General features: G+C 39.5%; 1 long non-coding RNA gene across 2 annotated transcripts in view; it reads right to left on the bottom strand.

Moving 5' to 3' along the window:
• LOC110144140 (uncharacterized) overlaps positions 1 to 14,061 on the bottom strand; it is a 135,947-nt gene extending 121,886 nt beyond the window's left edge. Inside the window, exons 1-3 of one of the 2 annotated variants that reach the window (XR_002315804.2) lie at positions 13,971 to 14,061; positions 12,358 to 12,419; positions 6,137 to 7,519 (exon numbers count right to left, since the gene is read on the bottom strand). This is a non-coding gene — a long non-coding RNA (uncharacterized lncRNA). Of the gene's footprint in view, positions 1 to 6,136; positions 7,520 to 12,357; positions 12,420 to 13,970 lie in introns of those variants that run through there. The other variant, XR_011482578.1, reaches the window with a different exon arrangement.
• Positions 14,062 to 14,721: the final 660 nt, after the last annotated feature.

Here is a 14,721-nt window from a genome sequence, read left to right as displayed (position 1 = left end):
TAGACTAGAATCTGCATTATTACTTATTTTTAAGTTGGCTCTATCCAACCTATTATTGACAGCTGCATATGTTGTCTCAGTTCAGTTCAGTTCAGTCGCTCAGTCGTGGCCGACTCTTTGCAACCCCATGAACCGCAGCACGCCAGGCCTCCCTATCCATCACCAACTCCCAGAGTCCACCCAAACCCATGTCCATCGAGTTGGTGATGCCATCCAACCATCTCATCCTCTGTCGTCTCCTTCTCCTGCCCTCAATCTTTCCCAGCATCAGGGTCTTTTCAAATGAGTCAGCTCTTCGCATCAGGTGGCCAAAGTATTGGAGTTTCAGCTTCAGCATCAGTCCTTCCAATGAACACCCAGGACTGATCTCCTTTAGGATGGACTGGTTGGATCTCCTTGCAGTCCAAGGGACTCTCAAGAGTCTTCTCCAACACCACAGTTGAAAAGCATCAATTATTCAGCACTCAGCTTTCTTTATAGTCCAACTCTCATGTCCATACATGACTTGCTGGAAAAACCATAGCCTTGACTTGACAGACCTTTATTGGCAAAGTAATGTTTCTGCTTTTTAATATGCTGTCTAGGTTAGTCATAACTTTCCTTCCAAGGAGTAAGCGTCTTTTAATTTCATGGCTGCAATCACCATCTGCAGTGATTTCGGAGCCCAAAAAAATAAAGTCTGACACTGTTTCCACTGTTTCCCCATCTATCTCCCATGAGGTGATGGGACCAAATGCCATGATCTTAGTTTTCTGAATGTTGAGCTTTAAGCCAACTTTTTCACTCTCCTCTTTCACTTTCATCAAGAGGCTCTTTAGTTCTTCTTCACTTTCTGCCATAAGGGTGGTGTCATCTGCATATCTGAGGTTATTGATATTTCTCCCAGCAATCTTGATTCCAAGATTGTGGAATCACAATCTTGTGATTGTGATTCACAAGCTTGTGCTGTGATTCCAGCCCAGCGTTTCTCATGATGTACCCTGCATATAAGTTAAATAAGCAGGGTGACGATATACAGCCTTGAAGTACTCCTTTCCTGATTTGGAACCAGTTTGTTGTTCCATGTCTGGTTCTAACTGTTGCTTCCTGACCTGCATACAGGTTTCTCAAGAGGCAGGTCAGGTGGTCTGGTATTCCCATCTCTTTCAGAATTTTCCATAGTTCATTGTGATCCACACAGTCAAAGGCTTTGGCATAGTCAATAAAGCAGAAATAGATGTTTTTCTGCTAAAGTCCAAATATATTACTATACTTCAGTTAAGAAGTTTTCTGTAGCACTTAATTCTTCTTCAGGGTAAAGTCTAAAGACAAATATACTAGTTTTAGTCTGATTCTCCAACTTCACTGTTTTTAAGTATTACTTTCATCCATGGCAGAGGCTGCTGTATGTTCATTAAAACACATTTTTTTTTTCATTCTTAAAGACCAAGAATTTATTCCATAAGAGTTACATTTTTTTCTAAAATTAAAGTTGCAATGGCCAGGTCACAATTGAGCTTTTTTTTTCAAATATATACCAGAAATTCCTTCCACTCCTGGGTATATTTGAAAAAAAAAAAAAAACCTCATTTGAAAAGATTCATGCATCCCAATGTTCACAGCAGCAGTATGAACAATTGCCAAGATATGGAAGCAACCTAAGTGTCTACCAACAGATGAATGGGTAAATGTGTATTTTATATATATCCATATTTATGTGTATATATATTCACCCATACATATATATATATACACACACAATGGACTACTTCTCAAAAAATGAAATCTTGCCATTTGCAGCAACATGAATGGACTCATAGGGCATTATGCTAAGTGAAATAAGCCAAACAAAGGCAAATATTGTATGATACTATATATATGTGCGATCTAAAACTACAACACACTAGCAAACATAACAAAAAAGAAGCAGACACAGATTTAGAGAAAACACTAGTGGTTACTAACAAGTGGGAAAGGAGTGACAGAGGGGTGGGGGAGTGGGAGGCACAAACTATTGAATGTAAGATGGGCTCAAGGATGTACTGTACAACTCTGGGGATTTGGTCAATATTTTGTAATAACTATAGATGGAAAGTAGCATTTAAAAATTGTATAAAAATTGCAAAACAAAACAAAATGTTTTTAAACAATCGTTTTTCAGCTGTTCACAGAGTTAGACTACATTTTCCAGCATTCTTTGCCATTTGTTGTATCCATGTGACAAAAATCTGACCAATAGAATCAGAACAAGAATAATGTTCTCCAGACACGCAGAACAGACTTATGGACAATTGGGCAGGGGGAGGGGAAGAATAGGGGTGGGATGTATGCAGAGAGTAGAGTAACATGGTAATATACATTACCATATGTAAAATTGATCACCAATGGGAATTTGCTGTATGACCCAAGAAACCTCTGTAACAACTTAGAGGTGTGGGATGGGGAGAGAAATGGGATGGAGGTTCAAGAGGGAGAGGAACGTTATGTACACCTATGGCTGATTCGTGTTGATGTTTGGCAAAAACCAACGCAATACTGTAAAGCAATTATCCTTCAATTAAAAATAAATAAATTTTAAAAAGGAAAAATGTATCTCTTCTGAGTTAGACTGGTTAAAACATGGATATATCTTTACCATGGTGTGTTTTTTGCATCTGCCTGTTAAATAAAGAAGACTGTGAGACTTTAGGAAAGGATCGTCCCAGAAGACAAAGGAGGTACACGTTCCTGAATTGTGTATGACATGGAGGACGGTCCCTACCCACCCCCCAGGATTAGAACTTGTGGTTTACTTCTAATAGCAGTTAGCATTCCCTTAGTTTCTACATGATCCTATAGTCTGACCCCAGCTACCTACTTTTCCCGGAATATTTCAAGTGTTCACTCAGTTCTAGGTTTGGCACATGCTGTTAAATATCTAAAATTCTCTGCCTTCCCTTTTCTTTTAATTTCTCTCACTGCTGATGACCTGTCAGATTTCAGATGAAACCTCACTTCTCCTGAAAACCGTTCTCCCTTCCCCAAAGCCAAATCTGTAGTCTTCTAGCATAGAGATGTCAGAATACCTAGTGCCTACCTTATTTAAGTACATATCACACACATTGTATTAAAATTGCATATTTATCTATGTCACTAGATCTAGCTTGCTATCTTCTCAAAATCCCAGCCTTGTCCACTGCTACAGGTTTAGCAGCTTATACATAGACTGGCTTATAGTAAGCATTTATCTTTGAATCAATAAATGATTATGCTGCTTGTATTCATTCAATTCACAAATATTTATTGATACCATATACACCAGGCATTATGCTATACAAAGTGGACATAGTAATAAATAAAATAAAGTCCCTGCCCTCATAGAGCTTAGCATCAAGTGGGAGAAAGATACAAATTGTGATAAAATGCAAGAAGGAAAATGATATAATAAGTAAAAGAGTACCTGGGGTGGGAGTGATATTTAGGACTATGAATTAGACCTTCCATGACCTTAAAGTCTGAAATCCAATTTTCTCTACTTCTGGGGGCAAATTGCCTCAATCATGATTTGTAGATAAGAGACTGACATCAGTATAACATGGAAGTTGCAGTGATCCATGAACAGGTTTTTCCCAGCTGGTGTGAAGATCACCTCCAAGCTTTCTCACAGCTGAACCCAGCAGGAGGACACAAGGGAAGCACATTGGCCATGGTGCCCACTCACCCCAGGCTCTGGCTCTGAGCGCACTTTGGTCACGTGCTCTACCTTGGAAATAGTACTTATTGCACAGTCTTCCTGGTTTCATTTCCCCCTTGTCTCCACAACACTGCGACCTCAGCCTTCTGATAAAACTCCTTTATAAGCCTGCTCCACCTATTTTTTTTTTAAGTGTAGGTTTCCTGTGTTTACTCTAGTAATTCTCCATGTATAAGGAACTTAACACCTCTTTTAAACTGTGTTAGTATTTTTATTAGGATTGCTTTGAGGTTTTGTTAGTATACTAATTACAAACTTTCAAAGAGTTTCAAAGTTTCATGAAACCATAAAAGTTTCAAGTGAACAACCCCAAACCTATCCTCTTATATGCCCTGCTACTCTTCTGTAAATGTGGAGCACAAGAATTTTCAGAAACCTGTAGACTGTGTTGTAGCAGAAATTCTTCTTCCAGCTTGCCCGATCTTCCTCTACCTTCTTAAATTGTTTCAATGGCATTTCCTCTGGAAAATTAATAGACGCTTTGCTCCTCCTGCCACACACCCCACATTGGGCATGTCATTTGGTTCCATCTGTGTACAGAAAACCTGTCCACATCTACTTGTCTAACTGTGAACTTGGCCTTTCCACCCCACTTGGTGAGAGTTTTCTGTACAAGGCATTTCAAACTGTATGTACTGTCACTAACAGAAATGAAATGTGGAGAAGACAATTCAGCTTATCATCTTGCAGTGACAGAGCTCTGTGCCTGGTTCCTTTGTCACACTGGGTAATGCCACGGTATCAGCAGCCAGCCACACAGGAAATCCTGGAGTAATTGTCAACTCATCACTGTCCTTTGTTCTATAGATCTATTTTCTTCAACTCTTGCTGTAATTATACTTCCCAAATATGGCCCTTCTTCACTATACTTTTTGCTTTATCCTTCTCTTAGATGTTTCCTATTAAAATGCTCTGACCATCAGACTGTGTGTGTCCAGATACAGAGTAACCAGGAAAAATGAATGAGTTCTAGGGCCAGATAAACCTTCATCAAAAATTCACTTTGTGGGACTGAGGGCAGATTATTCAACCTTGTCTGGATCACTATTTTCTTATATGCAAAATGGGAATAAAAATGCTTATTGTGCACAATTTTTAAGAAATTTGAATAACTATGTATAAAATGCATGTGTCTGAAACTCTGAATAATTAAATGAAAAACAAAGTATTTGTCCCCAAACTTAGAGGATTAATATTATTTAAAAATGTTTTACTAGCTGTTTAGAAATAAACTGAAAGTAGAAAAATAGACAAAAGACATAAATTGATACCCAACAAACTAAATATGAGACTAAAATGAGAGAAAGATTTTAATCATACTAGTAACCAGACAAAGGCCCATTAAAATATCCATGAGATCTTATTTTATCAAAACAGTGAATAATACAATAATAAAACCCAATACTGAGATGAAGCTGTATTAAGCAGAGACACTAACTTAAGAGTTTAATTGGTACATACTGTCTTAAAATCATTTCGCCAAATTAATGAGAGCCTTTGCTTTCTTAAAATTTTGACTTACTGGAAAGTAAATACCTTTCCAGAAAGCTCACACCATTGTCATTTTCAGAATTCTCCTTTCCTAGGAGAAAATATAAAATAAAATATAGGATAATCTTGTCAAGAAATTATGATATATGAGATCATATGGCTAACATAATTCCTGAGCTACAGCCCTTTGAAATTCAGGGCATTTTAAACAGACACTTAGCATACCTTGGTCCCACCTTATGTGATAGGTTTACTACGTACAAATCAATTAGAATCTTACTGTGAGATGTTCATACATTTATATGCATGAAACAAACTCTCTTTGTTTAGCAGATAATCAAGAGAATACTGTTCAAATATGTACTTTAAGCTAGGTAACCAGATGTCTAGCTAAAGGAAAAAAATGTCCCTTACGTCTATCCTCATACATTTTTGCTGCAATATTCTCAAACTTATAACATCTAGATTGTTTATTATTCTTTTACTTTTTTTTCTATAATTTCTCACTCAGTAATTTTTAAAATCTAAGATAATTATTTTTTAATCCATGTCAACCTCTAGGATAGCCTTTTTCCACCATTCACCAATTTTATTGATTGATTGTCCTTATTTTTACTACCCATGATCCCCTCATATTCTCTCTCCTTAACTATCTTAGGTTCTGTGTTATATCAGTATAATCACTACAATACATAAACATAACTGCCTTGTCCTGCTGTCTCTTCAGAGTTCTTTCTTGCTAAATCTAACTCTGTTTACATGAGATTACATTCCTCTGGTGAACATAGATGGAGGAAAACTGACAGGTTTTACTTTTAGTTGATGACCACAAACTTCAAGTGAGCTCTGCCTGCCTCCCACCTTCCCACCCCCCGCCCAGCTTGATAAGCCTACTGCTTTTCTCCAATCAACTGACATTCCTGTGCTCGAAAACTTATCTGTATCTCCCCTCCTTTTTCTTCTTATCACCAACACCTCCTCACTCACTGACTCTCAAGTTGACTTTGTTTCCTATTTCACTGAGGAACAGAAGCAATTCACAATTTGTAAAAGTGGTTCCTTATCCTCTCCCTACCAAATAAATCTGCATCTAATTTGATGATGGAGGCATTCTGTCAGATTCATTTCTTTTTAACTGAAGAGGGAAGCAGGCCCACATGATGAGTCTCCTTTGATTCAATCTGTTTCTTTAAAGCTGACTTGTAAGGCTTCAGCAAAATACCCAGAAATTGGCACTAGGATATGTATAAAGACTTTTCTGATGAACTCTTTTCCTTTAGTAAATCATGACTCCATCCTGTGAAAGTCAGCTCTAAATGATTACATCATGGAATAATAAGAATATTCTGGTTTATGGGTCATGTTGCATAATGCAGAGCATTAGCGTTAATCTAAGCACTCTTATCTTTGCATTTACCTTCGCAAGGCACTTCCGATTCATGGCCTTAGATTATGATTCAGGAAATTAATATGGAAGTAAGTGTGAAGCACAAACCTGGTACAGATGCCTTTTTCTGCTTCCAAATTAGTTTCAAGATCTATACCCCTTGTAATGCTGAATTGTAAGTGAAAACTGGGGCAGTTCTGAAAGAAGGCTATGCCAGCGTTTAGAGCCCTGGCTCTTTTAATGAAGCTACACTGTGCCTTACTGTGAGCCAGTGAGCAAATGCTACAAGGACAGTCAGGGTGAGCAGAGAAGGGCTAAAGTACCTTTAGGTTAAGAAAACAAGAGCATAAAAAGTTAAATGAGTGAAATTTGCAGTGTACTTTCCAAACATGTAAAATAAACAAGGTTGCATTTTCAAATTGAAATGTTTTATCCAATGGCACATTATAGAGGATAGGCAAACATTTTTATCACTAGAGCTATTTTTGATGAATCCCAAGAGTCCTTTGTCTATATTTTTTTCCTATTCTTTATTCCATGCTTTTTGTTCATCAGTGCAGTGTTAAGTCACTCAGTTGTGTTCAACTCTTTTGCGACCCAATGGGCTGTGTAGCCCATTGCTCCTCTGCCAAGCTCCTCTGTCAGTGGGATTTCCCAGGCAAGAATACTGGAGTGGGTTGCCATTTCCTACTCCAGGGGATCTTCCCAACCCAGGGATCAAACCCACGTCTCTTACATCTCCTGCTTTGGGAAGCAGATTCTTACCACTTGTGCCGCCTGGGAAGCCCTGTTTTGTTCATGAGTGCTAAGTTGCTTCGGTTGTGTCCAACTCTGCGACCCCATGAACCATGGCCTGCCAGGTACATCTGTCCATGGAATTCTCCAGGCAACAGTATTGGAGTGGCTGGCCATATCCTTCTCCAGCATTGCTAAAATAAAGCAGTAAGAAGACAATATGATGTACTGGGAAAGAGTTAAAAGTTTTAAATTCCAGCTTCATTTTTACCACTGTTTTGTGACTTTAGCTTAACTCTCTAAGCTGGAGTTTCTTCATTTGTGAACTTAGGAAAATAAAATGACTACAACCTAGCTATATGGTTCAGGTCAAATAAGGTACAGAAGAAATTGACTCATGTAATGCTTAGCATGTTCTGAATACCCTGTTTCTTTTTTTAATCATCACATAAATTTGGCTGGTACTCTCCTTGCCCTTCTCTTACTAAGAGAAACACCCTTCCTGGTTATTTCTGGTTATTTCAAGCACTTCTACAGTGGCATCTACATCTGTTTTATGGTGGTGCTCATATCTGTATCATTGCTACAAAGTTCCCATTTGCACTTCAGTTGCTTCATGTGAGTATCCTACAACAAACTCAACCCCAAAGTGAACCATTATTTTATCCCCAAAGTGCATCCTTTTTGTGCACTGCAAGTCTCATGAAATGACACTACCAACCACCAAGCCAGACACCTGGGTATCATCTTAAGAGTTGGCTCTTTCTCCCTCACCTCCATTTCTAATAGATGGACAAGTTTTGTTTTGCCTTTTCAATCTCTCTTTATATTATTATTGCTTTAATCAGTCTCTTGCCTCTTCTCAGCTTCTTTGCTCTTCCCCATGTCTCCTTCAAATGAGCTTCACTGTCACCAAAATGCTCTGAAGACAAAACTTACTTTTCTACTTAAAAAAAAACACTATTTAGTTTTGGCTGTGCTTAGTCTTCTTTGCTGCATGGGCTTTGCTCTAGTTGCAGTGAGCAGGGGGGACTCTTCCCTGCCGTGTGCGGGCTTCTCCTTGTGGTGGCTTCTCTTGTCGCAGAGCACAGGCTCCGGGGTGCCCGGCTTTAGCAGCCGCAGCACACAGGCTCAGCAGTTGCAGCTCTCAGGCTCTAGAGCACAAGCTCAGTAGGCGCAGTAATTGTGGCTCATGGGCTTAGTTGCTCTGCAGCGTGTGGCTCTTCCTGGACCAGGGGTCCAACCCATGTTCCCTGCATTGGCAGATGAATTCTTTACTACCAAGCCACCAGGAAAGCCCTATTTTTCTACTTTCTAGCATACAAACTTCTGTGGCTCCCACAAGACATACACAGTAAAGTCCAAATTCCTCACTATGATATATTAAAGCCTCTCAGATCTTCAGATTTGTCTGAACTTACATGCCCCTTCTCCCACGGTAAGCTCTGGCTATCATGAGTATGAAGTTGTCTGCACACAGAATAATGTCCCAGGCTTTCTTGCTTTACCAGTTCTGTTTCCTCATCTGACAGTGGCCTTTCTGCCCCAGTCTCAGCCCAATCCATTCATGAAACCATCGATAACAAGTTCATCACTCCATGAATCACTTGAACATTACTCAAAGAAGCCCTCTCTGATAGGCTCTTCCTGCATGGAACGAATCACTTTTTCCAGTGTGAATTCACTGTACCTTATATCTGTTTCTATCACGTGTTCTATAATTCATAAGTCACTTATGTGCTTACATGATTGACTCCTTTTTCTACAGTTGCAAGTTTCTTAAAGGCAACAGCGTCTTGATATTCCAAGTCTGTGCCAGTCAGTTTAGAAGACAGATGCCATGCTCAGAGTTTGTAATTTGAGGGCTGTTCAATAAGGAGACTCACTTCAAGGGGTATAGCAGGAACTGGGGAATCAATAATGGATAAGTCAGAACTTGGAAGCTAACAGAGAGGAAAGCCCATACGGAAGGATAAGGGAAGGGAGCAATTAGAGAACCTGGAGAGGGTCGTTATATGGAGAGGGCTTTCTGTGATCCCGAAATGGTGGCCTTTTCAACAGCAGTGCCATCACCCTGAAGAAGACTCCATAGAGAGAAAGAACTAAGATGATAAATATTCCTTCTTCGGCGCCCTCCATCTCTGCTGCATGTGTGTGTGATCATGTGCTTCAGTCATTTCTGACTCTTTGCAACCCCATGGACTGTAGCCCACCAGGCTCCTCTGTCCATGACATTGTCCAGGCAACAACACTGGGGTGGGTTGCCATGTCCTCTCCAGGAGATCTTCTCAACCCAGGGATCAAACCTGCTTCTCCTGTGTCTCTTTCATCTCCAGGCACATTCTTTACCCACTGAGCCACCTGGGAAGCCCCTGTCCCTGGCTAGCTAGCATCTCCCATATTCTGAGCCCAAACCACAAGCCAGAGGGAAATGAAGCCCATTGATGCAGCCTATATAGTTAGCTACGAAGGGTGGTGTTTAAGGACAGAACACATTGGAACAACAAAGGGAAATCCACAATGAAGGGTCTGACAGGGCTGATGGATCCTAATTGCTTAAAAAGTGTATTTTGAGTGAAAATTCATTGAAGGATTATTCACATAGCTTTGACTCTTATACAAAATGGACAGTAAAGAGTTACACAAATTCCCTGCAATAGCATTTCTGCCAGCTTTATACAGGATTATGTTGTGCAGCCACTTAGCTGCTTCAGCAGAGAAATGCTTTAAAGGGAAAGAACGGAAAGCATTGGAGAGAAAGGTTTTTGTCATATTTCCTGGGGGAGAAATGTATTCCTGATGGTGTTACCCAGAAGGTGGTCCTTTCTGACAAAATGGTGATGCTTATGGAGGATAGATGGAAAAAAAAAAAAATAGGAAGGCCTGCATATACCACTACAAATAAGCAAGCAGACATAACAAGACGGATGTCTAAATGAGAATGCCAACAGCACAGGGATAAAGAGAAGTGAGTGGAGGGAAGCAGCAGCAGTATGGCTAGAAAGAAAGGAGAAAATAGAGAAATAAAGTGAGATAATAAGGATTTACAGCAAGGAAAGCAAGCAGTAGTATCAGCAGGAAAATGAGATATCTGTGGAAGGAATCTGTAAATCTCCCATGAAACTCATAACAACTGTGAGAGCCTTGGAATAGCATGTCTGCCAGCTTGGAAAGATTGTCCAAGAAATGACAGGCTGCTCAGCCAGCAGGATCTGCAAGGACAATGTAGGTTCTTACGGAAGACGAGGAAATAAGACCAAAAGATGAGATGATTGGGACCCAGGACCGTCTGGATAGAAACAAATGCTTTCCCAACAATGAGAGGTAGCTTTCACTAACTGTACATGTAAAATTAATTCTTTGCTAAGCTGATAACTTCACACTCTGTGTATAAGGAACTACTTTCAAATGAATCATATAGTTGATTAAGGCTGGAATCATGGGGTGTCAAAATAGCCTAACCAGGTATTGTTTCTGAAAGAAATGAGTGACTTCATCAGGGATAGCAAGGAAACATTATAGCAGGCCGTGTGACATTATTGTTAAGAATGCAGACTCCACATCAGACATATGTTTGTGTCAATTGTTCTTCTACTAGGAAGTAGTTATGTTAACTTGGTTTCCATCTTAGTTCCTTTTTACGTAAAATGAGGATAATGTTAGTCCCTCATCAGAGGTTTCTTATGAGGATTAGAAGAGTTGTACATGCGTGCTAAGTCTCTTCAGTCAGGTCCAACTTTTAGAGACCCTATGGACTTTGGCCCGCAAGGCTCCTCTGTCCATGGGATTAGAAGAGTTAAGACATTTTAAATTTTACATAGTCAATGCACGCTAACACACGTCTCACATTTATTATGTGCTCTAATCCTAAACTACTATTCCTTCTAATGGAGGCTCCTTTTTTACTTGATTCGCAAGCAGTTGAAAGAAAACTTTAAAAACTATTATACTTTGAAGACTGCAAAATATTGCACAAATTTATATCATTATTATTACATGTAATTATTTATGATGTATCTGGTATAAGGGACTAGATCTAAAAAGTAGTTTGAAAGTAGCAATTTGCAGTACATCAAAATGCCACACCTGTATTGAGTTGTTGCATCATCATACTGCATTATAACATCCCTTGGTATCCTTGGGGACTTGGTTCCAGGACTTGCTGCAGCTACCAAAACCCAAGGATGCTCAAGTCCCATAGTCGGGCCTCAAGATCCACAGTTCAGCAGGAACAGATTTAACCAACCACAGACTGTGTCCTACTGTATATTTATTGGAAAAAAAAAAAACCTCAAGTATAAATGGACCCACAAAGTTAAAACTCACGTTGTTCAAGGGTCAACTGTAATTATAGTAATGGATGAATGCAGAATATTATTTTATGAATTAACTGTGTTAGTCACTAAACCACAACATTAGAAGATGTCCCGGGTTTTAAATTACAGTTTCTATTGAGTTACATGGTTTTAAAAAACAAAATAGAGCATAGCATCCTGTATTTGTATCATCTAAATCTTAAGTTTCAAGAGTTATTTCACTTTACAAGTAAAGCAACAACCTGTGTTTAACACATAGTGGGGTTTTCTGACCAAATAGGTAAGATTTGTTTTGATTAAAATTGTGGTATAAGTCAGAAATAAAACACATGGAAAAAATCTTAATGATTAATCACTTTTAGCTAAATGAAAGTCTTTGTAAATTTGACTGATAAATCTAACTGAAAAATGGATAGGTTTTAAATACCTTGGAGCCAAGAAATCATTGCAACACACTCCAAATTCCCATATCATACTTTCCAACTACTTCCTCCAGCAAATGAAAACTACAGGTAAGCCAAAATCCATCCTTGCACAAAGTAATATTTATCATGTGAAACTTCTTTGCCATAACTTAAAATTTATGATTTTTGAGTCAAAACATTGAAAAGTTTTCTGTTCATTTCTATTTTATCTTGATTCATTGTAGAAAAATGTTCAAAAATATATTTTCATCAGAAGAAAACAATGAAATAGGTTGGTTGTGGTGTACTTACTAGAAATCACTGAGGCTTTGGTATATCCAGAACAAGTGTACATTCTTGGTATTTTCCTAGTCCTGGAACCAACACAAATCGGTAAAACATGAAGAGACCTGAGGTCAGATATGTCAACTGTTTTAATCTAGAACTGTCTTGATTCTGTATCTAGAATGCCTATAAAATTAAATTCAAAGTCATTCTTCTGTCCCAACATCCCTGAATAAAAGTCACAGTGCACTCTTCCCCTTCCCATAACAGTGATTAACTAAAAAGGTGACAGTACTTCTGAAATTGGGCGGAAGGAGGGAAGCCAAATAGATATGTGATTTTAAATGACCCCATCCCCAAATTATTCTACTGAGTTTCCTAAGAGCGTGGACCATTCTTCCTACTGTCTCCCTACTGAGAATCTCTGGGCAGAAAACAAGGATCACAATAATGGTAAATAGGAACTACTTCTAATGAAATGTTGGCAAAAAAAAAGAAGAAGAAAGAAAGAAAATGATATTTAATCTTCATAAACTAAAATGTATCAAGCACTTTTTAGACACTTTTGAAGGTTTTAAATATCTTGCTTCATTTGAAGTTCATGATAACATTAAGAAGTATGATTTCCAATCTTACAAGTGGGGTACCTAGGCAAGACAGGGTAAGATATTTCACTAAGAGTAAAGAGCAAGTTATAAGTGATAAAGCCAAATTTATACCTAGGCTGTCTGGCTCCACAGTCCACACTCTAAACCATAATCTTATGTTGCACAGAAAATGTATTTTTGCTAAAATATAAACAAAACTGCTTTTTTTTTTTTAATATAAAGGACATAATTTTGTTCTTTACACCACCATGTTCTTGCTTATGCTGTCAAGTTTGTCTCTCAACTTTTGCTTTCTTTGCTGTTGTTCATCCTTTAAGACTCAGCTTGGTCACAGTCTCCTTCAAGACTTCCTTGGAGTAAACAAAAGTTATCTGCTCTGTGCTCTGAAGTAAAGACATCACTAATTCCATCAGTTTGTTAATTTATTCCCTCTCTAATAAAGTTCTCAGGGCTACCATGAGTCAGATATTGTACTAGGTTTGCATGCGTGCTCAGTTGCTGAGTCATGTCTGACTCTTGTGACCCCATGGACTGTAGCCCGGTAGGTTTCTCTCTGTTCATGGGATTTTTCCAGGCAAGAATACTAGCGTGGATTTCCATTTCTTCTTCCAGGGGATCTTTCCAACCCAGGGATCAAACCTGCGTCTCCTGCATTGGCAGGTGATTCTTTACCGCTGAGCCACTTGGGATAAGTAACATTTAAATTGCTTGTTTTAAGAACCTCTAACTTGGATGGCAAGCCTTATTCAATTTTGCATCTTCCGAGTTTGGTAAAATGGCTGGCACATTAGCGTACTTAATGTTTTTTAACTGGAATAAAGATTAGTCATTGTATCTAGCTTTGTTAAGGAACCGTTGACCAAAACCGCCCACCTCGGCCAGTCACGATAATAACCACTTGCCTGAGTTGTCTCACAATAAGAGGGCCTGATAAAGAACGCCATGCTGCTGCCGGAAAACTAACCAGAGAATTCTGGCGGAGCCAAAACAAGGGAGGAGAGGCCAACCCATGAAGTGTCTCACAAAACTAACCTGGAAAAATTCTGAAGGGACCAGAAACAGAAGGAGGACATACCAGCCAGTCCCTCCTGTCGATCTCCCAGAAACCCTCACGCTGAAATCTGTTCTGACGACAGAGATGCGCGCACTGCCAGAAAGGACCCCGAGGCAGCCCAAAGGCGGGCCAAGCAAGATGATTGGCCGGAGACAACCCGGAAACTAACCCTGTTACCATAGGCCCGCGCCACATGGGCTAACCCGGTGGCTCAGAGGTAAAGAATAGGCCTGCAATGCAGGAGTCGTAGGAGATGTGGCTTTGATCCCTGGATCGCGAAGATCCCCTGGAGGAGGGCACGGCAACCTATTCCACTATTCTTGCCCCGCAAATCCCATAGTCAGAGGAGCCTGGCAGGCTATAGTCTATATGGTTGCAAAGAGTAGGATACGACTGAAGCAACTTAGCATGGCCCAGTACAGCGAGACTTGTGGTGGAGCAGTTCTCCTGGCTTCCCTCACCCTTCTGCTCTCCGCCCAGTTGCCCTTTCCCAATAAAGTCTTCTGCTTTGTTAGTATGCATTTCTCCTCCAATGATTCATATCAGCGTGTTAAACAAGAGTCCACTCTCAGGCCCTGGAAGGGGTCCCCCTTCCTGCAACAAATACATGAATATCAAGCAAGGATCCATAGCAACACACAGGCCTGTTCAAAACACCAAGAAAATGTAGGTAGAGATTCAGAAAGAAATATAAGCCCTTGCATAAAATCTCTTGTAATTTGTTTAATT

Source organism: Odocoileus virginianus, chromosome 21, assembly GCF_023699985.2.
Source record: "Odocoileus virginianus isolate 20LAN1187 ecotype Illinois chromosome 21, Ovbor_1.2, whole genome shotgun sequence".
Taxonomy (NCBI): Eukaryota; Metazoa; Chordata; class Mammalia; order Artiodactyla; family Cervidae; genus Odocoileus; species Odocoileus virginianus.
Note: the sequence above shows the minus strand (reverse complement) of the source record. Positions and strands in the feature narration are given on the sequence as shown.